Source organism: Pieris napi, chromosome 15, assembly GCF_905475465.1.
Source record: "Pieris napi chromosome 15, ilPieNapi1.2, whole genome shotgun sequence".
Taxonomy (NCBI): Eukaryota; Metazoa; Arthropoda; class Insecta; order Lepidoptera; family Pieridae; genus Pieris; species Pieris napi.
In genome coordinates this window covers 259,372-287,108 of record NC_062248.1, presented here as the reverse complement: position 1 = coordinate 287,108, position 27,737 = coordinate 259,372, and the positions used below count along the sequence as shown (strand labels likewise).

At 30.4% G+C, this 27,737-nt stretch overlaps 3 long non-coding RNA genes across 5 annotated transcripts in view; 2 read left to right on the top strand and 1 right to left on the bottom strand.

The window, feature by feature from the left end:
- Positions 1-27,737, bottom strand: part of LOC125056409 — a 67,696-nt gene that overhangs the window by 11,212 nt on the left and 28,747 nt on the right. The window lies entirely within an intron of this gene.
- LOC125056408 lies at positions 15,048-20,195 on the top strand. Its single transcript, XR_007118054.1, has 2 exons — positions 15,048-15,228; positions 18,451-20,195. It is a non-coding gene; the product is annotated as an uncharacterized LOC125056408 (long non-coding RNA).
- LOC125056405 lies at positions 22,908-26,020 on the top strand. 3 transcript variants are annotated; one of them, XR_007118052.1, is made up of 5 exons: positions 22,908-22,942; positions 23,642-23,688; positions 24,110-24,158; positions 24,880-25,047; positions 25,863-26,020. It is a non-coding gene; the product is annotated as an uncharacterized LOC125056405 (long non-coding RNA). The 3 variants fall into 3 exon arrangements; XR_007118050.1 differs by lacking the exon at positions 22,908-22,942 and having other exon boundaries at positions 23,554-23,688; XR_007118051.1 differs by lacking the exon at positions 22,908-22,942 and having other exon boundaries at positions 23,557-23,688; positions 24,880-25,042.

The following is a 27,737-nucleotide window of genomic DNA, read 5'->3' as shown; positions in this document are numbered from 1 at the left end:
ATCGAAAATAACTAGTCACTTATATTTTAAATTTGGCAAAGTATATTACAGTATTCTATTACTGCCATTTTGTTGGCGGCCATATTGGATTTTTAATTTTTTTTCATAGATAGTAATCTGTTTTACTAGTCAAGTCCTTTAATTTGATATCCATATTGAAGAGGTTCTGAAAAGAAAAATAAAACTGCTAATTTGTAGCGGCGGTCATCTTATCACTGATACCGAATGTATAAAATGATATTGTCAAGCAAGGGAAAGCTAAATAAAACCGTTTAAAAAATAGTGTAGAGTGTAGATAATAATTCAGAAATAGACTAAAAACGACAATTGAATTTTCCAATAAACACTGTTTCTAGCTGGGAAAAATTTGATGTCTTTTGTCTTAGAAATAAAAAAAAATGTCACTTAGTTGGTTCTTTGCTCACAAATATATGGTCATACAAAGTTCACCGGGTGGTAGTGTATATTTTTTTTGCTAGTCAATAGAGTCCGTAAATAGAGAAAATGGATTTCAATAAAGGTAAATGGATTGGGGGTTGAAAAGGGTTGGCGGTCTTTATTCAAATTTTTTGAAAGGTCTAACAAGGTCCAGTCCACCTGATGCTTTTAAATTACTTGCGCTTGTTTAACGTCAGTAACTTATCAACATTCTTTTTTGATTGATGCGGATTTATTTTCCAAGTAATATCCTGTTATTTATTTCATAAGTATCTTTTAATGATATAATAATTAACTAAGTGAAACAAACTCCATCTGAGTTTGTTCCTACGGTGTCCCTACCATCTATGTACTTGCAATCCATTACAATTATCTATGTAAGGGCAATCTAGTTTTTTCGCTAACACATTCAACTTCTTTATGAAATCTTTAGAAACTCATTTAGAGATTCAAAGTACTAATTAAAAGATTTTACCTTTCTAATGAATATTCTATTACAATATTGTCTTAAATTTTCGAAGATATTTAAACACACATACAAAATCTTACACAAATTAAATATTTATCTTATATTGTCTAATTGTACTCAAAAACGAAATTTAATGTCTGTAGTTAACGACCTCTCTTTATCCGGTTTCTTACAGTCTCATTTCTTTCTATGTGCATATTAAACATTCGGTCGAACGATGGAGGAAAACATCGTGAGAAAACCGACTTGCTCTATACCCAAAAAGTGGATGGCGTGCGTCAGGCACATAGGCTGATCACCTACTTGCCTATTAGATAGACAAATGATCATGAAACAGATTCAGAAATCTGAAGCCCAGACCTAAAAAGGTTGTAGCGCCACTGATTTAGTTTTATTTTTTAATTACATTAATAACTTTACCTTTAGCTGGAAATACCTAACGAAATGATAGTATAATTACTAATATCATTTATGCTAGAATGGACAAAGGGAATACTAAATACCAATTTAGGCTTTATTGAAATATATTTTTCAAGCAATGTTTAAAAAGGAATAAATAGATAATAAATGCACATAATTTAAACATCCAATCGCACAAAGCACTCAAAGGTGCATGAAGGTGGATGTATTTTAAATTCTGTCTTATTCTAAATTCAAATGCTGGCAAATCGGATTTAGCCTCGCGTTGTTAAGGCTGGCTTGTTTAACTTTGCAATTCTCTTTATTTATTTCTTTGGACGGAAATAAAAGTTTAGCGGAAAAATGTAAATTACGCATCGCTTTTAAGTTGCGAATTTTTAACTTTGTTACGGGTTTGTCTTGAAGACTTAAATGTGGCAAAACATTGTAGGTAAAAATACATCTTCAATTTAAGGAAGAAATTATATTTTAGTGTATCTTTTAAAAAACAGCATTATATCTCATATGAAAATAATTAGTTTTAAATTATTAATGCCAAAACAAATATTTAGTTGGTCAGAAACTACTAGTTTCTCTGACTATTTCTAGGTGCATAATTAACTCGTACGATAAAGGATAACACGAAGAAAGCGTGTTGTCTTACAACCATAAATGAACGACATGTGTCAGGCACAGAAGGCTGACAAATTTACTCTAGCATATTATGAAGAAATATAAAACACAGACTTTGGTTATGTCACTAATTCTTCTGTTTTTTTGGGTAACGTCATTAATACCGAATAATCTTAATTTTAAATAAGATAAAGGATGTTTTAGATAGCTTATGTTAGGCTCTATATTACGTACGACAAAAACTTCATGACTTTAGGATGTCCCGATTAAACGAGATAACAATATATGGACAGGAAGGAATCGAGGTGATTTTTGTAGATATTTCTGTCTGAGAATCCTGTCTGAATTGAGTAACAAAGGTACCGTTCGCCCCTCGTAATATATGAATAGAAAATAAAATGGCAAAACAGAAAAGATAGTAGACACATAGTTTTGAAGCATAAAAAGATGAAAGGAAATCTTTGTGAACATCGTGCGAAATTACGCGTAGTATCGATCGTGGCTGCTGCATAAATGCATTAGCCTGAAGATAGACGCCTCGTCTGATACTTGCTCAGGGCATAAGCGAGAGCGAGATAATGTTTTTATACAATTTATACGTTTGAACTCATTATAGTAAAAATTGAATTGTACCCCATTTGTGAGAATAGATTTAATCAATCATCATCTCATGATGATTCAATGTATCATCAACATATAATCAACCGGCAATCGAACCCAATAACCCCGACACATTTAATTCCATTAAATAACCTATTTGGAAAACCAATGAACAATGATGATGATAATATACTGTTTGATTGTTTCTTATGCGAACATCAGTTTTTACAACACTGTATATGCCATATAAAGTATTCAAAAATTATTTCAGTTTAGAAATAGATCCTAACTATGCAAAAGAAAGAAACTATTTTTTAAAATTTATTTAAAAATTTATTAGTAATCTTACAGCTAACATACATTTTGTAAAACAAAACACTTAGACAATATACAAAGCCAAAACAGATATTATAGTATTATCAATTATTGTATTTCCATATTTAACAAAAAAAAGGTCAGTTTTTAAATTCAAAACCATTTATTAATTTAGGTAGCATAATGTACACTTATGAAGTCAATAAAGAAATACATATTAAATGCTTCTAATTTTACATTTACTGACAATCAACACAATTTTTTAAAAAGTTGTTCTTGTATAAAAAGCATATATGTATGTATAATGTTTTAATGCATATAGGCTCATTTAAAGGTAAAAAAACTATATATTTTTTAAATCAGACCACACACCCAGCCGTAAATTTATTCTTAATAAAGCGCTGAAAGGCCAGCCGGATGTATTTTTTGATATCTCCCACTTTGAGCGCGAACCGAGGGGTCTATCGTGTATCTTTGTATTCTTTGGGGACGATAGTTGATCCACAACGCTTTGGGATCAATTTGCTGGCGATATTGCCTCATCGCTTATTTATTTTTCTTTTTACCGGAATTTCTTGGTTATTTCATTCTTAATTTTTATAAATGTGTATAATTTTCTACCTCTTAGGTAGGCCTGAAACCTTTTAGTGATTAAATTGTTCTTATTATTAAAATGAAGAGAAGTTTATTGAATAATATATTTAATAACATGTATAAATATATTTTTTGATGGTGCTAATGTGCAATCCTAAACTGCAATTAAAAAGATTATTGCACTCAATACGTAATATTTATAAATTGTTTCGGTAAAATCTGCAATAAATTATAGAAATTAAGTAAAGCTTAATAACTTAATTTCGCAGAACTTAAAGGCTGCTTATTTGTGTCATAATTTAGATATGCTTAATTACTTCTCTATGTCTAAATTACTAGTCATTTAAACTTAAGACACGTAGAAGCAATTAGACAAGATGAAATACGAAAGATAAATCGCTATCTTTAACTTTATACTGGTTCCAAGTAATAAAGCTTTCGCATAAAAAGCTTGGAGATAAGGTAGGCGTGGTCGGGTGTAGGCGGGGCTGAGTGGGCGTGACTTGCGAAGTATGTCAAGTGCCTCCATGACTTGTTCCGATTGTGGATATCGTTGGTATAGGAAGGAAGGTTATATATAGGAATTGTTCTTTTTGTTTTATCTGGACACCGACACGTTAAAATAAATCTAATTTAGGTATATTAAGCAACCATCATAATAATATGTAATATGTAGATTTGTCCTTCGAAGAGCAACAACGTTGACAAACATCAAAGCTTTTTCAAGCCTGTATAATGCGTTGATCAAAAGCATGCTCGACTTTAATACATTCGTCTGGGCTTCGTATGAGTATTGTAGCATGTTGGAGCGTATTCAGAATAAATTTACACGGTTTTTATACCAACGGCTTAGTGACACTACACTTTACTTTATATCACAACTACATCCACAAAATACACAACGCAAACCTACATACATATCTTCTACTCCAAAAACGCATTTTCTTCGTACAACGCTTTTTCTCATTTTGAGGCCCTTTCATCTTAAACCACTTTCTTATAAACTAAATTTTACAAGTTTAATAGTTTGCGAGTTACGGAGGGAAAACAAATTATTGGTTTTGCACTCCCTGATTGCCTCAAAATCATATCTTAAAATCTGATAAAAGCCAAAAGGCTGATTGCAGAGGTTCAAAAATAAAAAAATAAACTAACGTTTCTAAGCTTTATACATTCACTAACAATATTAAACAACATCTCAACGTGTCCTGTGCTGAGACGAAATATTATTTTTGTACAACAATAGTTTGATTATAAAATGCAAGTTTTTTCAATTTATCAAATTATTGTCAAGTACCGTTAACATGTCAAAAGGAAGATACTAGCTGCCCATGACACAGGTTATTTTATTTATATACCTATTGTTGAGTTATGTATTAAATAATTATTTAGTATTGATAGTGCTTTGCCTCACTTTTACTTTAGTGTTCTTTTTAAAGATGTAGTGTATTAAGATTTAAGATAAATTATCTCATTGGTAATTAACTGTTAAGTTAGATATATGTACAGTAACTTATAAATAAATATATCGATATGTATGTTGCTATTTTGTAACACAATTAATTCAATATAATTAATATAATAGTTTGCTGATAATAACGTCAAACTAATATCGCATCAAAATGTAAAACAATGCACGAAAAATAACCAATTTTTTATTAATATTCATAATCAGTATTTTTATAAATTTGCGATACACATCAAATGTGACTTATCATGGATGTAATTTGTCCACATTATCTTTTTATATCTACCGGTAAGATTCAGATTCGATACTTAAACCAAAATGTGAATCCTTTTTCTCAAAAACTTTTCAAGACAGTTTGTCATAATTCACGTCGCTGTATAGAACAATGATTAAATTGTAATTTAATAAACTAAATTTTATTTATAGCCTTATTTATCATTCATTATCGTTCTATTTACCCACCAAAAACATCGCAAAGATAAATATTTTGTGTGTGCTTATTATTTCGTAAAAGCAATAAAAAGTAGACCCGTAATTCTTTCAATTTCATCATGTTTATTTAAATGAGCTTTGTATAACAGCGTGCGCCGCTTAATATTATGTACCCAGAACATTCTTATTATCTTTGCACGAGCGCGGTTCCATCTACACACGAGAAACCGGACCAATATTTACTGCAACTCTTTAGGGACTCATAATAATTACCAAACTATAAAATAATAAAAATACAGGCAGAAAATAATAACCGGCTCAAGTAGTCTTTCCTCGAACTTTAGTTTTGTTCCCTTTGGAGTAGAGACTCTTGGTCCGTGGGGTTCAGTAGATAGTACCGGTGACCCCAAAGCTGGTACTTTCCTGGCTCAACGAATAAGTATCGCAATACAGCGAGGAAATGACAGCATTAAAGCTACACTGCCACAGGGACCAAACATTTTAAATTTGTATTAATTTTGCTATTTATCAATTTATTGTTATTATTACTATGTATGCTTAGAACATTATAAATACTGTATGTCTGTGTGTTGGAATTAAATATAAATATAGAAATAATAACTTACTATTTTATTTATTTTTTATTTGACTAACTTGCTAAAACTTCACTGTGCAGTATAATGTTTTGTTTCGCGCATGTCAAATTATAGTTTAACGATTAATCGACTGTATCATAAAAGTTGTCTGTCTCAGCTTTAATTTCCGCCTCTTTCATGATATTTCACATGCAGGTCCTTTCGATGGAACATTAATGTAAAAAAAACATCCTCATAAGTAATTTATAGAACCGACGCTTTGGTATTATCTCATGTCCGTAACGAATCTTAAGCTTATTCTTTGCAAATGTTCATGAACTTCTCTTTTAGCTTATATGAACACATATGGAAATTTCTTACCAAGATTTGTTACGACAAGTATATCGCATCCATCGAGGACTCGCTGGTCAAGGACATAAAATCATTTTGGAGATTTGTGAATAATCGTAAAGGCCATATTTCAGTGCCTCACACCATGACACTTGAAAATACTTCAGAGTCAGACGGTCAGGGGATATGTGACCTTTTTTCGCGATACTTTGGTTCAGTTTTTGACGATAAAACTAATAAAACTATATACACTGACCAATCTGGTGCTGTAAATAACACGTATTTTAATATATTATCTGGCTTTTCTATTACGGTAACAGATATCAAACGTAAAATAGATAGTTTGGATATTAATAAAGGGGCAGGTCCTGACCTTCTGCCTCCTATTTTCATAAAAAGTTGCGGAAAGGAGTTGTCCATTCCATTATGTGTTCTCTTTAATAAATCGTTAACTAGTGGTGTGTTTCTTAAGCGCTGGAAAACTGCCCACATAATACCTATTTATAAAAGTGGTGATAAGTCAAATTGTAAAAACTATAGACCGATAAGTATTTTATCTTGCGCTGCTAATTTATTTGAGTCAGTGATGTATACTCATCTGTACAGTCATTTTAAGCCTGTTCTTTCAGACAAGCAACATGGTTTTGTTAGAAACAGGTCTACGGTCACTAACCTTCTGGAATACAAAAACTATCTCTGTCAAGTGTTTGCCACAGGTGGCCAAGTTGACTCTGTTTACACTGACTTCTCTAAGGCTTTTGACAAGGTAAATCACCATCTGCTCTGTCATAAGTTAGCGTCACATGGTATCCACGGCAGTTTATATAGATGGATCTGCTCATACCTAGACTCTAGAACTCAGTTGGTTGCGTTAAAGGGCTTCATCTCTGCACCTATCGCAGTTACATCAGGAGTACCTCAGGGTTCCCACTTAGGGCCATTATTCTTCGTAGTTTTTATTAATGACCTTATTCAACAACTGTCCTGCAATTGTCTCTTATATGCAGATGACTTAAAAATATTTCCTTCTATTACTAATTTAGATGACTGCTTAACATTACAGCGTGATATCAATACCATATCACAATGGTGCAAGACTAACTACATGTATTTAAATATAGACAAGTGTTTTGTCATATCGTTTACTAATAAACGAAACAAAATCGTATGGAATTACGACATAGATGGTCAATTAGTTAACAGATCAGATGTTGCAAAAGACCTAGGTATCCTGTTCGATGACAAGCTTTCATTCCGTGCTCACTATAGTCACATCACGTCTAAAGCAAACCATCTACTGGGTTTTATTCTTAGATCCACAAAAGGTTTTAAAAATCCTCGTAGCACCTTGTACTTATACTTCAGCCTCGTAAGAAGTATATTAGAATACGGTAGTCCTATATGGTCGCCGAATTATAAGGTGCACATTGACGATATTGAACGAATTCAGAGGAAATTTCTCAGAATTTTATGTTATCGTATAAAACCTGGCCGGTCTAACTTAAATTATTGCGATAGACTCCTGAAATTTAAAGTTCAACCATTAGAATCCAGACGCATAGTCTTCGACTTAGTTTACCTTTACAAAATCACCCACTCCATTATAGACTCTCCCGAACTACTAGCTCACATAAGCCTTAACATTAAATTTAGTGCCCGTAGATCTAATGAAGTCAATTTATTTTCCCTACAAATTTATAAAAATAACATCTCGTTTTACAACCCTTTGACCAGGATGGCTCGTCAATATAACGAGATGGCAAAGAGCAACCACTTACTTGTGGACATATTCTGTCACAATATTAATAAATTAATTAGTGTCATTAAAGACATCCTCCATCGTAGGTTAAGTGCTGACCCTTGTGGTCCTGGTTAACGTTAACGTTAAATTGGTGTCGAGGAACTTATTATTTTTTTTTTACTATGTTACCTTTGATAGTTATGAGCCTTTTATTATTGTAACATTAATTTTGCAGTGTGCACATGGTTTTACATTAGAATCCTGTTCATAACAGTTAGTTTTAAGTTTATTTTTGTAAAGATTATAATGTGTTTTGTGCATCAAATAAATAAAAAAAATAAAATAAAAAATGGAGTAATAACTCATAGTAAGGTTATACATACATACACCCACCGAATCAACGTTTATCAGGCCGAGTGATCAGCTACATGAAACAGATACAGAGGCCAAAGAAAAGGATTTCAGCACCACCTTTATTTAATCAGTATGTCGTCTGGTCCAATTATGTCACCTACTGACAATGGAGACACGCACACGTCAGCGGCGCGGTACATTTTTCCAATTTGAGCGCGGAGGACGTGTCGAGAAAAATCCTCTTTTGATTTATTTTTTAATTCACCATCTCATTTCAATTTATGACGAGCTTGTAAACGTATTTGTAGACGTCGCAACTTGTCTCTATGTTAATGTATTATTTTTATCGGTTGCGTCACAGAAATATTTACATTTTAATCAAAGTCTTCACAAGTTTTCAGTTTTCAGCAGTTTTGAGAGAGCTTTATATTTCAAAGATTCAAATTAAAATAAGTATCAAAGTAAACATCTTAAAGTTTTGAATACAAATTTGTCATCAGAATTTTGTACAATATTAAGTCTATATACGTCCATCTATCAAGTCCAAATCCGTTTTATCAATAAGTACATAATTCTAATTTCAAACAATATATTAGTATGTGAATATAATATATGTATATTTTATATTTTGTAACCTGTATGTACTTATTTAAAGAATGAAGCCCACAGGGGCTGCTATGCAAGGTCTTAAATATACCTATATACTACTTAAGAAAAACTTATAATATCATTATTTACTAATTGAACTATTTAAATTTGATATAAAAATGAATTGCTGTTTTTTTGCTTGCTAAAACTCGATAATGGCTGGGCTATTTATGATCTGGAAATATTTTTTGAAATTCAGGGAAAGTTGAAGTAAAGTCAAATACTAAAAACGACAATTAAATTTTTCAATAAAAACTGCTCCTAGCTGGGAAATATGTGATGTCGTTGGTCTTTTAATAAATAAAAAATTGGAACTTCGTTTTTGTATATTTATAGATGGCTTCAGATCTATCTTTTTAGTCTGTTTTAAAAATTGTGTATTTGGTTTTAACATAAATAAAATAAGTAGGTGCTATGAAGTACATCGGGTCATCTTCAACAATAAATAAAATATCTACCAAACTCTAGAACCCTGTGTATTAACAAAAACTAAACCATACTTCAACTAAGTAGTTTAAAACAATAGTAAAGAGGAGTTGAGGGATATTATTTAGCGAGGGACGGTCGCAAGATGGCGTCAGTAAAAAGCGTAAAGTAACAGATGATCCTCATTTGAATATCTGTCAGGGACACTGGGGTGTGGGAGGTTAGCTTGAGATCGCGACACACGGAGGAATTTTCAATTTATTTGCGAATCGAACTATGCTAGTCTTTATTACCATTATTCTTTATTAGGGTGGGTCACTCTAGTTAGGAAAAAAAGTTGATGAATCAAATTCTAATGGTAATATTATGTTGTAGTGTACTATAAAAAGAAGTTTTAGCTAAAATACGGAAAATGAAACATACCGCACATTCAGCCCGCGCTTCAAAATTATATTTTTTTGAGAAAAACATGTAGGTATTACTAAATGGAATAGTTCTTTATTAGAAATTACTTAAAATACTATTGATACATTACAAATACTTAGTGAAATACATATATTATCGTTTAGAACAAAAACACTTAAAGGTTATCAAAAAATTATTTCAAATAAGATTTTTTTATAAGTCTTTATCTTGCAATCAGTCAGCTAGACTATGAGCAGATGTGTTGTTAGCTGTTAGGCGTTCAAAGCAAAATCTCCATCGAGACTGCTCCTCTCTTTCAACCGTGTCTATCAAGACTTAGGATTTGTCGCTTTTTAAGCCTATATATTAGGTCCGGTATGGTTAGTTGCGTGGCAAGCTTATTAGGATGCATTTCTAGCCTTTTTCTGTATTTCATACTCCAGGTCTTGATCTCCTCTTTGACAGTCCTGATTTTGAGGTGCTCATGAATCTCCGATGTTTTTATAAACCACGGACAGTTGGATATTTGTTTCAAGATGTAATTTTGAACCCTTTTTTTCAAAATTTTATATAAGATAAAGATTATTTATCTATCGTATATAAAAATATTTTAACGGAGTAATTTTGTCTCACTCAGTAATGACACCAGATATATAGAAAGCGAAAGACAACACTACCACTATCAATGTATTGATGGTAGACAGAATACGGCTATTCAGTCTACCATCAATTCGCCACATTGCTTTAAGATAGCTATTATTAAGAAAAACGATATTTTTGAGGAATAAATTTTGCTACCACTCCTGTATTATAAAATTTTAATTCTTAGTGAATGTATTTAATTTTAACGTAACTAAATTGTTAGTACCACACCACAGTAACAGTAACTAAAATGTTAGAAATGGAAACTCACCTAGTGTGAGCATTGTAGTAAAAAATAACAGACTCAATAAAGGGATGAAAAGCGTTGTCGGGGCTCTTAGTGAAGATATTAGTGCTCCAAGAGGCTTTTGAGGGCCCATCACAAGGCATTGAGTTGAATACAAGTGTTTATAAGAAAAACGTTTTTAATTTCGATACGACCAACTGGGCTCCAGAAGATAGACCACTCCTTATATGGAAATTGTATTCGTTTTTACAACAAATTAGACAGCAAAATCAGAGAATTATCACTAAATAAATTCAAAGCTCTCGTAAAACGTAAATTAATCCATAAAGCTTTTTATAAATTTGGCGAATATTTGAATCCTAATTCTTGGGTCCGATTTGCTCCAGTTCAAACAATTTGTATGACTCAAAACTTAGTGATTAAAAAGAGTGGCCGAGAGTTTCTTGCCAGTTCTTCTAGTCCAATCTAGGCCCTAGACTTACGAACTGGTAGTAAATGTAAATTTAGAATTAATTTAACATCTTTTCTGTTGACGTTCATGAGTGTACTTGGTTACCTATATGAATAAAGTTATTAAAAAAATATTATTATTATTTGTCAATTTGCCAATTTGACAAAAAATTTTACGAATTTGCCAAAGTACCAGCCAATATCTAATATAGTTCTTGAATTATGCATCCAGTTGTGCCATATCTCATAATTTTTAGACATGTACATGAATAGTCACAATGTTTTCGGTTCCCGTATAATGTTTATTGTAAGTGTTAATTGCGATTTGTTTGTCAGTTTCAATATTATTTCCTGTTGATAGGTTCAAAAGGCTAAGCACCTATTTGCCTTACATGACTGAGAGAAACGCAGAAATGTGTCTGTCTCATGCTCCCTATAACTGGTATTGGTAGTTTGAACCATCAGATCAAAAGCTTTTTGTTTTCCTTAGTAACTTTTATACGAGGTATTTAAAAAGTATCCCAGTACATAGAATTGCGACTTGTCGTAAAAGCAATTCCGTTTGCTGAAATGGCACTCAGATTCCGCCATTTTGTTTTTGCACGGTTTTAATAATCTGGCAAGCTTCCCAACGAGCCACCCTGGGAAAATTATATAACAGCTGGAATAGAGAACTGGACTGGTGGGCGCGGTTTGGGCGTGGTTACGAACCGCCTACGCTATATGGGCGGATAAATTTTTTAAGCATTTCATATGAATTATTTCATGAAAAAAACTCATTACCGATTGAAGAAATGCTTTGAGTGAAACTTAGATTGGAATTTGTGTTTTACGAAAACCGTTCAGCACAAATATTTTCATAAGAGAAAAGAAACCATTTCGTGTCGTAACTATTGGAAATGTATATGATACGAAAGTTCAATAGTACCAAAAGTTACTACTATATACATATTATGGGCACATACTCATCAACTTAATAGGTAGACTGTGGTTCCTAGATATTCAATAATAATAGGTACCTATAGCAAGCATTTGAAATGAAACTTGCAAAAGTTTCGCATATGATTTTCACACACATATTGCTTAATACTCAAGCAATCGTTACAATAACAATATATTTATCATAAATATATAAAAAATAAATAAAATATCTATAGATAAAACAGAGGTTTCTCTAAGTAGTCAGAGTAAAGTTTATACGTTTGACATCGCATTTATTACATTTTTCAAATAGTTACATCTGACTTACGTATTCGTTATGTTAGATAGAATCAAACAATAACACTTGTTAACACCAAATGAATCATTCATATGAACGCATAACTTTAATAAGGGTCCGGAAAACGGTCATGACAATGGTTCAAAAAACAAAAGAAACAAATACTGGTTTAAAAATGAATTAGGCTTCGTCTACGTAGAGCCGTATAAAGTAAAGTGTCTGATTAAACTTCATAGAGAGTAATTAGTAGAGTTAATCATATTAAAACTATTCATATTAAGCAAAGAACTAACTGAAAAAAAAACTCATTTCAATATAGGACAAACAAGGCTTTCTAACCTAAACAAATACCTTAATATCGGGTTTCAGCAACTACACAGAATTACAATATAACAATCTAATACTTTATTTATTTCGAATAATATATTATGTAATCTGAAAATTAATGTCAAAATATGAAATTAAATTAAAAAAACATGTTTTTTTTTCCACATCAGCACACTGAACTATTGTTCAGTAAGATAATATCAAATATTTCATATAAGGAAATTGTAACAATTTCTTCCAAATCATTTGATGACTAATGTATCAAACTTTGAAAGTATCGTCACACTCATAAACATTGTCATGGAAAAACCGGAAAGGGTAATTTAAAACAGCATTTAGATTATTTTATAAAAGAAAATGTTCCTAATAAAATAGCCGGGGGTGTACCCAACGGTAACTGCGGTCCTGTACAAAAAGAAAAACACAAAAAGAAGGAAATTCGAGGGAAAAAGAGCGCATCCTTGTTTATTGTTTTAGATACAGACATATTTTATTTACTAAGTGGCTGTTTTGAATAAAAATGCGGTTTGCTAACGTTAAAAAGTAAAATGCCTGCTTCGGGAGATTTATTAGGGGAAGTCGTCTCATTGTAAAGTTTTGTTTACCAGTATTTGTTTATTTAAATTAAATAAATTGTTTTATACACCTTTTTTAACTCTTCTAATGTCAAAATATTATTACAATTTAAGTAGTTATAAGTTAATTTTGATATAGCAATATCAATATGAACTTAACTTTGTTCAACTACATAAGTGAAATTTATTTCAATGTAATGGTGCATGGTCAAAAAAGACTCGGTGTAGGTAAGATGCTTTAAATCGTTATCAAAAAGTAGATTATTTTTGGCGCCTAACAATATTTTTTAGCAATGCCGCTTTGAACCGTCGTCAGGCATTAGGTGCAAACCCTAACTAAATATAAATAAGAAATATTTTAAAAAGTTGGATTAAAACGGTAAGATTATTACAAAAATTTATCCTTCTGCGTTGACTTAGTGGCCTACAGATATTTTAATGCGTTTTTCTGTACATTTATATATATGTACATATATTGAGAGTAGGCGACACGTCTAACATTTTGTAATTTCTTATTTCACTCAGATTAACTAAAGCCAAAACAAAACCCATGTTATTATTAGAAGTTTTTTAAGTAACCGCCATTCGCTGTTATTTATAGTTTATTAAGACATTATTTTTAATAAAAATATAAGCATTCACAGAAACAAAAAAAAAAACACACGACGTTTGATGACGTCCTGTTTCTTTCCCAGATAATTCAGTTAATTTATGCTAATTTAAGACTCAAGTAATGATTTAAAAGGAATTGCAGTATACTTTAGTACTCAGCGCCACCTTCATAACTTAATAACATACGTACCTACTCAAAAACCAATTCCAGAACACAAATCGCATATTTGCGGCCCGACTCTAAGGGTGAGATACAGAAACGAGAACAATGACTTCCCTTTGTCAAAATCTTAACAAAATAAGACAAGTTTAAGTTTTTGACATACGGAAGTCCCACTTAGCGCTAAGTCTCGTTTCTGAATATAATATTATTATATTAAGTATAAATGCTATAATTTTTAGTGCAACCGCATTTTAACTACGATAATGTAGATAAAATCATGAAACATCATGGTTTATTTCATTACTAAATTAACGAAATCTAACACAACATTTGTTATACTAATAATTTAATAACATAACGTACCTAAATTTAGCCTGAACTGTGCATAAAAATAATAATTACTTGCTATTTATTGCATGAGTGCGTTACGGCTATAAATTAGTAATCTAACTGTCTTATACGCTTATTTTTTGAATCGAAATATATTTTTAACGATTAAGAAGCTAGAAGCGATTATGTAATAATTATTTGATGTGATTTGACTTCTTTCTTCTTTCTTTGATCTTATCTTAAATTATTTATGAAATATATTTTAAGTTTCCATGCGCCACCGTTGCATTATGTTTGTTATTAACCAAAGTAACCCTTGATTGACCAAAAATGTTTGAGAGGTTTCTAGTTTCCAGGTCTTATTTTTATATTAAAAGAAATTTTTTCATAAAATATCAATTGTTAGCTTTTATTATTTATTTAATAATATTCTAAATAATTTATGAAACATATTCTTTTGCTACAAGTGCGCATGTGCAATAATTACTCATTTGACTCGTTCGGTTATTTACGAATTGTTACGAATTGACTCGAATAACTGCCCGAAGTGGGAAGGTCGAGTCAGAGTGGGGACTAAAGGATAAAACAGCTTGTAGCACATGCGCACAGGCAATTCCTTTGTTCAAAATGGTGTTTATACATTTTACGTAGGGTCAGTGTGTGAAATATAGTAAATCAAGTCATCATTGGAGTGTTTAATTTCCTACCCTAAGAACCAGATCAACTAGCCCTAACAAATCAGAAGAGCGGGATGCCATCGAGGTAAACTGATATGGTATATCATATCCTTGGTGTAAAGGATTAACGCCCACGAGGTATGCGATTTTTTTTTCCTTTCTACATTTTGTAACCTAAAGATGTAGGTACTCTTTTTTTTTATTATTTTTATTACACCTTTGAAGGTAAATTAGTTACATTTGTTATGAAACCTAGCTTACGATTATGAAGTTTTGTATTTTTACTAACGGAAGACTGTGCTATTGCGTAGGAAGTGTGGGACTGTGCTGTTTTAGGTTATCTAAATTTTTTACCAACTATAACCCGTCGGCCCTGTCTTGTCGTATATCGTATATCGATGAAAATCAAAACTTCCCAGCTGAAGTCCTTCATACCTACCTAACATAAATGGAAGAAAATGAATCCTATACGAGTGTTCGAATATTTGATGAGGGTGATCCCAAATATTTTTACTCGGCCGATCCTCATATGTTTTTATTAGTCTTTGTTGAGATTTACTCGAGTTACGTTAGATGTATATATAGTTTTTGATAATTATAATTGATAATATGTAGTTACGTCCACTAATTAGAATTTTATAGTGAGTGTTTAGTGCGTGCTTAAGAAACGTTCTGGTAGGGAGACATTATGGCGAGGTATGTACTCGGGATTTTGCTATGATTTATGCATCGACGGCCACCGAACCTGTCCTGTAAAACATATAACGTTATTTATTTTAAAGCTGTTACATTACATATTTTTATAATACTTACCGTCGGTTTAGTTGAAATAAATTGAATCATTATTATAAGATACTAGCAGACCGGCCAAGCGCGTTGCTGTGGCTAAGGTTTTTCTTATATTACATAGTAGTAAACTATTCAAGGGAGACGGTAGGAGAACACTAGTCATGGGGACCACCATGCTTTATTGGTTGTTATGCCGTTGAATTGTAGCTTATGTGAAACGTTGATACTTTCAACACAGCGCCATCTGTTAGAATTGTGACTGTTCAATAATAAACAAATATTTTGCAATAAAATAATATAAATTGAAATGTAAGCTATCCTATCTTTTAAGTTAGATCAAACTGCACACGGTGTGCAAAATATTTGATATCGGTTCGGTAGTCAGGAGTCGATAGTGGACAAACAACGTGACACGTAATTTATATATTAAGATTTACGACAGATTACACAAGTAATTAGTTTAATTTTGTCTCATATTTTAACAATTTTTTTTTTTAGAGGTTATTTGGTGAGTTGAATATTTTAATAAAGTTTTATTTTTACAGACTACTTTATTATAAATGTTTTACCATTTTTTTTTTAATTATTAGGCAACTTGAATATTAAAATAAGATACATTTAATTAATTTATTATTTTTAGATGTTCCAAGCTGATTTAATATTATAATAAGTTTCTTACAGAACTAATTTATTTTAATTTTACCATTTTTTTTAGAGGTTCTTTGGTGAGTTGAATATTTTAATAAAGTTTTATTTTTACAGACTACTTTATTATAAATGTTTTACCATTTTTGAAATTATTAGGCAACTTGAATATTATAATAAGATACATTTAATTAATTTATTATTTTTAGAAGTTCCAAGCCGATTTAATACTATAATAAGTTTCTTACAGAACTAATTTATTTTTTATAATAATAATTTTACCATTTTTTTTAGAGGTTCTTTGGTGAGTTGAATATTTTAATAAAGTTTTATTTTTACAGACTACTTTATTATAAATGTTTTACCATTTTTGAAATTATTTGGCAAGTTGAATATTATAATAAGTTACATTTAATTAATTTATTATTTTTAGAAGTTTCAAGTCTGTTTAATATTATAATATTTTTACAGAACTAATTATTTCAATTTTTTTTAATATATATATTTTATACCATTTTTAGAAATTATTTAGTGACTGTTATTATAATAAGGTTTTTACATATATAATTTATACTTTAAAATAATTATTCATTTTTAGAAGTTCAGTTAGTTTAATATTAAGGTATTTACAAAAGTAATAAATTTTACAATAATTTTCGCCATTTATCGTAGAAGGTTAGTTTAATATCATATTATGACTTTGTTATACGAAAATTCAATTGAAACGTATTGTTTGAAGTATATTTTATTGGTAATTAAAGCTTAAATGTTTTATATATATATAATCAATACAAACAATATTTTTTTTTATTACTACGTTGAATAGTATTCTAAACTATCTTAAATATATGTATTAATAAAAAAATTATTTGATTTTATAGAGTGTCTTTGTTACTTAGAATCGACGCCAATCCTTATAGATTAAGATGGCTGGAGTAATAATGTACAATGTTTTTCTTTTGTGTAACGATTGTTTCCAGTATGACTAGACCCAATAAGAATCCAGGGTTTTAGTCCTGAGTTACGAAGTCGTTTTAGGGACGAGGCATATAGAAGTCGAACCTTATGGTTGTTTCATTGGTGAGACTAAAGCAGCTTGCTTTCCAATGCAGTAGGTGCAGGCTATAGGGCAGTCGTAAGTTAAACTTACCACGAAGCTGCAGCAGATCGAGTGGCTACGCAGGCGTTGCCACTACAAAGTAAGGTGACGCAAAATAATATCGGTGTACGGTCTAAATGATAGTTTACATATATCTCACGAAAAGGCTACAAATTTAAGTCCGTGGCGAGACAATTAGTAGATCGTTAGTCCAAACATAGAAGATATTTCTTAAAATCGATTGGACAAATGTAGCGTTACTTCAAAGAAAGATTCAGAACAAATTTGATGTCTAGAATCTCAAGAGGAAACGAAAATGTTTTGAGTGTCAAATGATGAGTTTAACATTGATTGTTTTTCAGTTTCATAGGTATTGAAGTAGTAATAAAATGCTTCGGTCTATTTTTTCTTACCTCTACCTTTCGTTTATACCGCAGGTATTAATAGTTATGAATTTGATGTTGATTGCTTAATGCGATATTGTGATAATGGCAGCCGACATTGGCGCCATTTGGCGCTTTGACATGGTGAAATGAATTTAATAAGAATGATAACAGTAAAAGCGCTATTACTGTTGAATAGTCGTTAATTTGTTAATATATTAATGATTAACGTTAATAAGGAAATGGAATGAAACTATAGATACTTATTTGTTGAGGGATTCTTCAAATAATTTTTAGGGATTGGTTTTAAAACTTGTACAGGAATTAAGATAAAGCTAAGCGACAATTATATTACCCGTAATACGGCCTTACAGAGTATCAAACTGGGAACGGAAAAATAAAAAACCAGAACTGAAGGACTGTCATGGGTGTTGTATTACACAGGGCCTCGCATCAGGGTACTATTAGAAAGCTGATGGTATTTCTGGTTTTAAGTGAGAGCAAGGGTAGCAAAGATGAAAAAGATGACCTGGTAAGATGACTCTATAGGACAACGACACAGTAAGACTGTATATTATGAGGTATTAATATTATTATATTTTTTTTGCTGCTTAGAGATTTAAAATATATAAGAACCAAGCATTCGCAAGTTTAGGTTTTAAGGAGGAATTAGTAATCCTCCCGTAGTCAATTTTACATGCACCATGTTAAATGGGAGCATTCAAAGTTGGCATTGCTGATAAAGAAGTTTGATTTACTTCAAATGAGTAAGACTCTGCTGAATGTTAACATACTGCAGAGCCTAGTCTTTCATGACATTTCTTTTGCGGTAATTCACTTTGGGTATATTACAAAGGGTTGCTTTTTGATACAGCATCAAACAGACATAAGTCTCAATTTCATTAACAAATCTGAAACTTCGATGTCACGTCATGTCGACAATTTAACTTGCTTGCTAAGGCTGTTGTTCTTTTTGTGTACTGTGGCTATGTGCTTAGAAATTCAAAATTACATATGACCTTTTAACATATTATGTATTCCCTACAAACCAATCAATACTTGGTTAGTTTTTTTTTATTTTATTTTTGTTATTGGTCTTAATAATGGATATGAAATACTTTCATTATGTCTGATGATAAAATATCTTAAAACAGAATTGATTAAATGTTGTAATGAAATTTAATAATGTAAGAAAATTATTGTATCATCTTGATCGGTTACCAATGAGGTTGTATTTGACAAAGTAATGTCAAATTATTTGATAAAGTAATTTCACATTTAATTCATCTCCAGAAGTGATAGTATCCTAATAAAAGTGATGGCTTAATATAATAAGTAAGTTTTGAGTGCGTTGAAATATGTTGATGAAAAATAATACTCTAAAGAAGTAGGGTTGTAGTAGTAATAGTTCAAGTATTTGTTGTGCTTTCGATAAGTATTTTTTCTGAAGTCTGCACGAAAATCTGCAGCGTTTTTGTCAAAGAAAAGAGGGAGAGAGCGATTGAGACTTGAACACCGATGGTGTTTTTAATACATATCAATATCATTATTATTTTATTATGGAAAAAAATTACCATTTTTTTTTTGTTGGTTTGGACCTTTTGCTAAGACCCAGTTGGCTATTTTACAAAATGTGGACATTAGTTAGCAATTATGATAGTAATTTCTTATATTATTGAACTAATTTAACTAATTTTAGCTCTGGTTTTTAATTAGCCTTGGTATCATTTAATAATATAGAAAGACTGGGAAAATTAAATTATGGGATTTGGTCAGCTTAATTACTCAATAATTAATCTACAAAGAAGTTTCACTTTTGACATGTGTACCTTGTACTTACGCACTATTTATTCGTATAATTGACATAGACTAGAATATTTATTTATTTATTTAGTTAATAAGCTTACGACATCACACACAGTACTAAATCTACTAATTATTTTACAAAATCTTACATCTTAAATGTGTGACAATTAATGTAAACATAAGTTTTACAAAAAATATATAAATTATAAAGTACAATTAAAACATATACGAATATCAATTTCACATGATAAATTCACTATTGTGAATATAAAGAGATCATAATGGACTTAGTTTGGTAAAACTTTATTGTGATCTTAAAAGATCACAGTAGTTTCAGTTATGTAGGACTTTATTGTGAATATAAAGATATCTCAAAGGATTTAGTTATGTAAACTATATTGTGAATATTAAGAGATCACAATAGATATAGTTATATAAACTTTATTGTGAATATGGGTAGTTTACATAACTAAATCTAATATCACAATGCATTTAGTTATGTAAACTTTATTTTGAAAATAAAAATATCACAATAGATATAGTTATATAAACTTTATTGTGAATATTAAGAGATCACAATAGATATAGTTATATAAACTTTATTGTGAATATTAAGAGATCACAATATATATAGTAATGTAAACTTTATTGTAAATATAAAGAGATCACAATAGATTTAGTCATATAAACTTTATTGTGAATATTAAGAGATCACAATGCATTTAGTTATCTTAACTTTATTTTAAATATAAAGATATAAAACAGATTTAGTTATGTTAACTTTATTGTGAATTTTAAAGATCACAATGCATAAAAAGATCACAATACATTTAGTTACGTAAACTTTATTTTAAATGTAAAGAGATAAAACAGATTTACTTATGTAAACTTTATTGTGAATTTAATGAGATCACAATACATTTAGTTACGTAAACTTTATTTTAAATGTAAAGAGATAAAACAGATTTACTTATGTAAACTTTATTGTGAATTTAATAAGATCACAATGCATTTAGTTATGTATACTTTATTTTAAATGTAAAGAGATAAAACTGATTTACTTATGTAAACTTTATTGTGAATTTAATGAGATCACAATACATTTAGTTACGTAAACTTTATTTTAAATGTAAATAGATAAAACAGATTTACTTATGTAAACTTTATTGTGAATTTAATGAGATCACAATGCATTTAGTTATGTATACTTTATTTTAAATGTAAAGAGATAAAACTGATTTACTTATGTAAACTTTATTGTGAATTTAATGAGATCACAATACATTTAGTTACGTAAACTTTATTTTAAATGTAAATAGATAAAACAGATTTACTTATGTAAACTTTATTGTGAATTTAATGAGATCACAATGCATTTAGTTATGTAAACTTTATTGTGAATATAAAGAGATCATAATACATTTAGTAATATAAACTTTATTTTAAATGCAAAGAGATAAAACAGATTTACTTATGTAAACTTTATTGTGAATTTAAAAAGATCACAATGCATTTAGTTATGTTAACTTTATTTTAAATGTAAAGAGATAAAACAGATTTATTTATGTAAACTTTATTGTGAATAAAAAGAGATCACAAAACAGATTCCGGTATGTAAACTTTATGGTGAATTTAAAGAGACCACAATGCATTTAGTGATGTGAACTTTAATGTAAAATATATTGTAAATATAAAGAGATCTCAAAAGATTTAGTCATGTAAACTATATTGTGAACATAAAAAGATCTCAAAAGATTTAGTTATGTATGTATGTAAGACTATTGTGAATGTAAAGAGGTCACAGTAGATTTGGATGTGTCCGACTATTGTGAATGTAAAGAGGTCACAGTAGATTGGATATATAAGTAATAAGACTATTGTGAATGTGAAGAGGTCACAGTAGATTTTAGATATTATGTAAGACTATTGTGAATGTAAAGAGGTCACAGTAGACTATTGTGAATATGAAGAGGTCACAGTAGATATGATATGATAAGACTATTGTTAATTATTGATGACTTGATATTTTAAAAGAGTACCGAGAGTTTTTTACGCCGGCTTTTTCTCTCGGCCTACACCCCATGTCTTCTTTGCCGATGAATAGGGATTTCTACCGATACATATTTAATGACGTGAAATAGGTGATACCTGTATCTTTTATTCCATTATAAATAAACATTAATTAAATTTAGGTTCAATTTAACTAAAGAGATGTAATTCAAGAATGAAAGTTAAAAGATACATAGAATTAATTTTGTTTCTGTTTTGAGTTGTAATTTACAAAGCATTGTTTTTGTTTTTCTTTTTTTGCGAGACGCAAACATTGTCAGGAAAGGCCGACTGTTAGCTTTTATTATTTATTTAATAATATTCTAAATAATTTATGAAACATATTCTTTTGCTACAAGTGCGCATGTGCAATAATTACTCATTTGACTCGTTCGGTTATTTACGAATTGTTACGAATTGACTCGAATAACTGCCCGAAGTGGGAAGGTCGAGTCAGAGTGGGGACTAAAGGATAAAACAGCTTGTAGCACATGCGCACAGGCAATTCCTTTGTTCAAAATGGTGTTTATACATTTTACGTAGGGTCAGTGTGTGAAATATAGTAAATCAAGTCATCATTGGAGTGTTTAATTTCCTACCCTAAGAACCAGATCAACTAGCCCTAACACAATGATTCAAAATCATATAATTTAAATAACGTAGAATATAAGAATACGAATCATTTTTAACCTGAAACTATAATTTTCTGTCTGTCTGTTACTGTCATTAGTAAATTGGAATTCCACACTTTTATATTTTGTTTCTTTATTAGTTATAAGTAATATTTTTTTAAATACTAAAATAATAAAAAGGTACTGTAACATAATATTTGATCATTAATTTTCTTTAAGAATTATTCTTAAAATGAAGTTATGTCAATTATATATTATTGTCAAAGTAGGTAATATACAGTGTGATAGGGATCTAGATGGGTATCGAACTGCAAATAATAATCGAGTTTCAAACAAATTTAATAAACTACCCTGTTTTTAAGTGATTAAGATAAAAAAAAGTAAGGTAGTTTTAAAAATTCCTCAGCGAGTTCTGTGTCGTAGTCGCCCATTGTGCAAGTTAGTGCCAGGTACGATAGGATTCATTTGAATAAATATGTATCTTAATTTTCGATATATTTGTCTGAAGTTTTTTATAATTAAAATGATCAATAGTTTACCCTACACAAATTATTTTGTCGCGTTCCTAAAAACAGACATGCTATGTTCACTTATTCTTACGAAATTAGTGTACTCGTATAAACCATTTAAAAGATTTCCTTCTCTTTTGAGAAATTTAAACTGTGGACAATACGTTTAACAATGAAAGTTAGAGGGGCAAAAGCTAATTTCCTCTTAAATAGATTTTATTATATAAATAAAGTCGGGTTTGTTTGGGCAATTTAAAAACAAATAGAACATTGGAAAACGACGAAAAAATTCCATTACAAAATATTCGTAGGTTTCGTAATTGTCATCCCGTCGGTACGGTAAAATCGGGAAATTAAAGAACGTGTCAAAATGTATTTTGTGTAAACTAAGAAGCTACTTAAATACACAACAATTTTTATTTCTTCTTGGATTATTGTCCTAATAAAACATAATATTTTTTTTGTATTCATAGTATGGAAATCATAAATTAAGTTCAGCTTATCTGTAACACGACATTCATTGACTGTTATTTATATCTGTATCGTTATAATATTGATCTAGGTGAAATGTTGAATTTCTTCAGAATAAGAAATATCATATTCCTCATTTTGCATAATAACCGTGTGTTCCTTTATAAGCGGCTGCGCCACAACAATTAATCGCAACCGGTGGTATTTGTAAGGGGGTAAGTACTTTTTAATTAAATTTTACCTTTTTTATTTATCAGAATAGGATTTTACTATGCTCCTTTTGTTACAATTTTAGTGTAAGTGTAGTTTCCAGTTGTTGTATATATATTATACTTAGAGGTTGTACAATGTATATATATATGTACCCGATTCGTAAATTGTATTTACAATTGTATAGGATGCATTAATACTATAATGAACGAGCTAAGTCTGGATGATCACAGTTAGTACACGCACTTTGAAATCACTTCTCCTTATTTAAAAATTAGCTTGCTTTAATTATTTTTTCACTCCTCTATAACTGTTACGTTTTCCCATAAGTGGTTGTCTCATGAAAACTGCTACTTATTATGTACCTATGTACGAGTGTGCTGAGCGTTGATAAGCTTTTGAGAATAAAAAACAATAACTTTTCAGTGAGTCAGGGGAACCTGCTCGAAGCTGAAATCTGGCCTGCTTACGCCTGGTGAGCTCAAACTTTTGTTGCTATTATTACAATGATTCTTACGTGGTCAAACATTAAATAAGAGTCTAAAAAAAGGATTTTTTAATAAATTCACAGTATTAAACGAATTACATAGGTTAACGGACCTTTTTCATTGTCCGTTGAGTCAAAAGTTCTATTATTTGTTAGTGCCTATAGTAGTTAGTTAATTTCTTGTATTTTTTATTATGTAAATTTGTTTTTCCTAATTAATTTTGTATGTTTGCTTTTATTGTTTCGTCTGTAAATTTTATTCATTTATTGTTCACTCGTGTCCTTTTAGGGTCGCCTGTTAGGGCAGGAATGTTTTTATAAATAAATAAATTTAAAATTACGATCTAGCCTAACTTAAGACTAATAAGTAATCAAAGCCAAAATCATTTATTCGTGTAGGCACAATGTATACATATGTAATTTATTATTAATTAATAATAAAAAATAAAAAAAAAACAAAGATTTGTCCTTTATCAGCAATAGGAGGTAGGTAATTTAAGTCTTACCTAGCTAAATTGGATATTTCATATAAGAAAGTGTCCAACTACTTAATTACTTACTTACAGTCTCTATTAAGAGGAAGACACACAGTTCTAGTACTATTTTATCCACTGTTTAGTATGTATTTAAGACTAACTAGTGAAAATTAAACACACACGTTAAATAATTATTTAACACGCTGTGCATAATGATAATTGTATTTGTACAGGCATTGATGGAATGCCGCCGGGAGCAGGCCGGCCACACGATGCCCGCGAGTGTCCGCTGTTATGATGGTGCACCCTCGCGATACTAGCCATTCCTGGCAATGATGAAGGTCGAGAGAGTTCCATCATCAGTCAGAAGGATTGAAATACGACGTATGCTGTTAGGTAATGTAAGTTATAGTGTAGTATATCTTTGTTTCCAATCACTTCTTTGATTAATTTTGATAAAATATTAAATTGTATTTGGCATGTTTGTTATTTGATGTGGTAAATACTGAACAACCTGAGTATTTGTACAAAAAGTTGTTCTCAGGAGCTTGCCATTCCCCAGCATCGGACGGCTTCATTTCGTGGGAGTTTTAAATATAGCGCGACGAAGTGTTGGAATGATATCCCTCCTCCGCTGAAGAGTCTTAAATTAAAGTCTAATTTTAGTCGCAGCTACAAAATTCATCTATTAACTCACCAAAAATCCCACGAAATCTAGTTTTTAATCCGCCCAAAAAATTTATCTAATTCTTAACAATTATTCGTATTTTTAATTTTTAATTTTATTTTATTTACTTCACATCACATTATATAAGACTTCATTGCTTAAACTGCTAACTTTTACTAATATTATAATTATTATTTTCTTTTTTTTCCGACTGAGGCGCAAACTAGCTAATATGTGGTCTCTGGCAGAATGACCAGCGCTTCGAAACATTCTGCTCCTCAGCATAATGCTGAGCCAGGGCCAATTACAGCCACGCATTATATTCTTGAGACGAACCGAATGGGAAAAGGAAAAAATATATATATCTCTCATATCTTTTTATTTAATTTTTTCTCTTTGATTATTGTTATTTTGTGTGTTTATGTGTGTGTGTTTTTGTTTGTTATGAATGATATGTCTATTGAATAATTTCTGTATCAAGTCCTTCACAATAATTAATATTTTTACGGACTTTTAAAAATGAAATGTAATTATATATGTTTGTTTCAGATTACTTTAAAAGATTTTATTTGGGACGAGGATTAAATCGAAAGGATATTGTGTTTATTTAGTTATACGTGTGTAAAATAAGTTTTTGTCTCTTGAAATATCGTAGAAGTGTTTTCACGAATGTTATAATATAAGAAAATATACTTTAGTTGTGTGCAGTCTTTGTTTTTAGTTGACCTAAATATTCGGGTATAGATTCGTAAAGTAATTGCTCAATCATGCGTTGAACAAGAGGGATAATATTTTGCCCAGATTGTCCAAGCGCTGACGCCATCGTAAAGCAACGAGGAGGGTACTTTATGCTTTATTTTTACCGAAAGCTAATGTGCTGTAAAGTGTTCTTTAGAGTATAAGGCAGTGATCTGCATCATTAGTAATGGATTGTCCCATATATACGACTATAAGAATATTAGATCGTTTCTATTGAGCATAATAATTTCTTTATCTGCGTTAAAGGCTATATAAGTCACTCTAAGCTTGAGGTTAAACTAATAAGAGGTGGTGGGACAAAGGTATAGTGGGCTTTAAAATAAGGATTTGAAGGAGCCTTCTCATCTTTGGGAGGATGCGACAACACTACTATTAGTCTCAAAAATCTTCTAACTCTTCTACTAGTAGTATGTTTATGGTTTTCCGTTTATGAAATACAATTCCAAAGTATTATACTTATATTATTTGCTTAGTTCTCAAGTTTTCTAACGTTTCTCGACCAACATGGAAGGAAAACCATAAACATACTACTAGTAGAAGAGTTAGAAGTTGATTTTTGGGACTAATAGTAGTTTTGTAAAATAAATTCTTTAAAAATATCCCACATGCGTAGAATTAAAAACAATTAAGCCTTGATATTCATGAAACTTTATGCAACATTTGCTTTTACAAAACAATTAATCAAGTGTCAGTTAATAAGTTAAGATTACAGTTAAATGATGTCTTTAAGTTAATGTTTATTGAATATTTTTTTCTATTTTTATTTTCTCTAATAACACTATGTAGTAATTGTAATGTAATCCCAAAACCGTCATCATTCAATCAATTTATTCTTTGTCAATTATTAAATCATGCATTTAAGTCGATTGACTAGGACGTGCCGTCGCGTGGGAAAATCCTTCTTAAACCATTTCAGCTAAAAACAATTGTAAACCTTTTCTATGGAATCTTTTCTCAACAGAGATAAATTATTTGACACATCTGGCGTGGATTCTGTGCATACAAATAAACATACGCGTCGAATTGTAAACCTCCTCTTTCAAGTAGTCGGTTAATAAAAACCAATAAAAGGCATGGATCGAGCGTGATCTATTGATGACTGGACGATAATCGTTAACTTCGAAGCGCTGTACAAACAGACGCCTGCGATGTGAAAATAGCTTCTATCGCTGGTATACAGGTGGAGGTTTCATTTCAAAAACTAGTAACACGCAGTTAGAGAATTTAATATTTACAAAAATATACAGTAAGACTTTGTTATTAATATATATTGCTATTTAGGTCACATACCCAGCTGCCTAATGCCTATCTGACCCAGGAACCGTACATACATATAGTGTATTGTTTTTTAGTAGCACTTATTTTCTTAGTAGGTGTTCTAAAGTCATAGAAGAAAATATAAAGGAACTTAATTGTAATTTACGAGTAAAAATTAACACAAAGTGGTTGGGACAATTTATTAATTTAACTTTGATCTTAATAATAAAACATACATATACACATACACACGTACATACAAACATAATATCATCTATATGCGAAAATCCATTATAACAGATTTTCTGCAAAAATTAAGAGAAAACAAAGATTAAATTGTATCAGGTACTTTTAAAGTAAAATGTTTTGAAAAGTCTAATTTTATTAAGAGGCCTGGCTGCTTTAGAG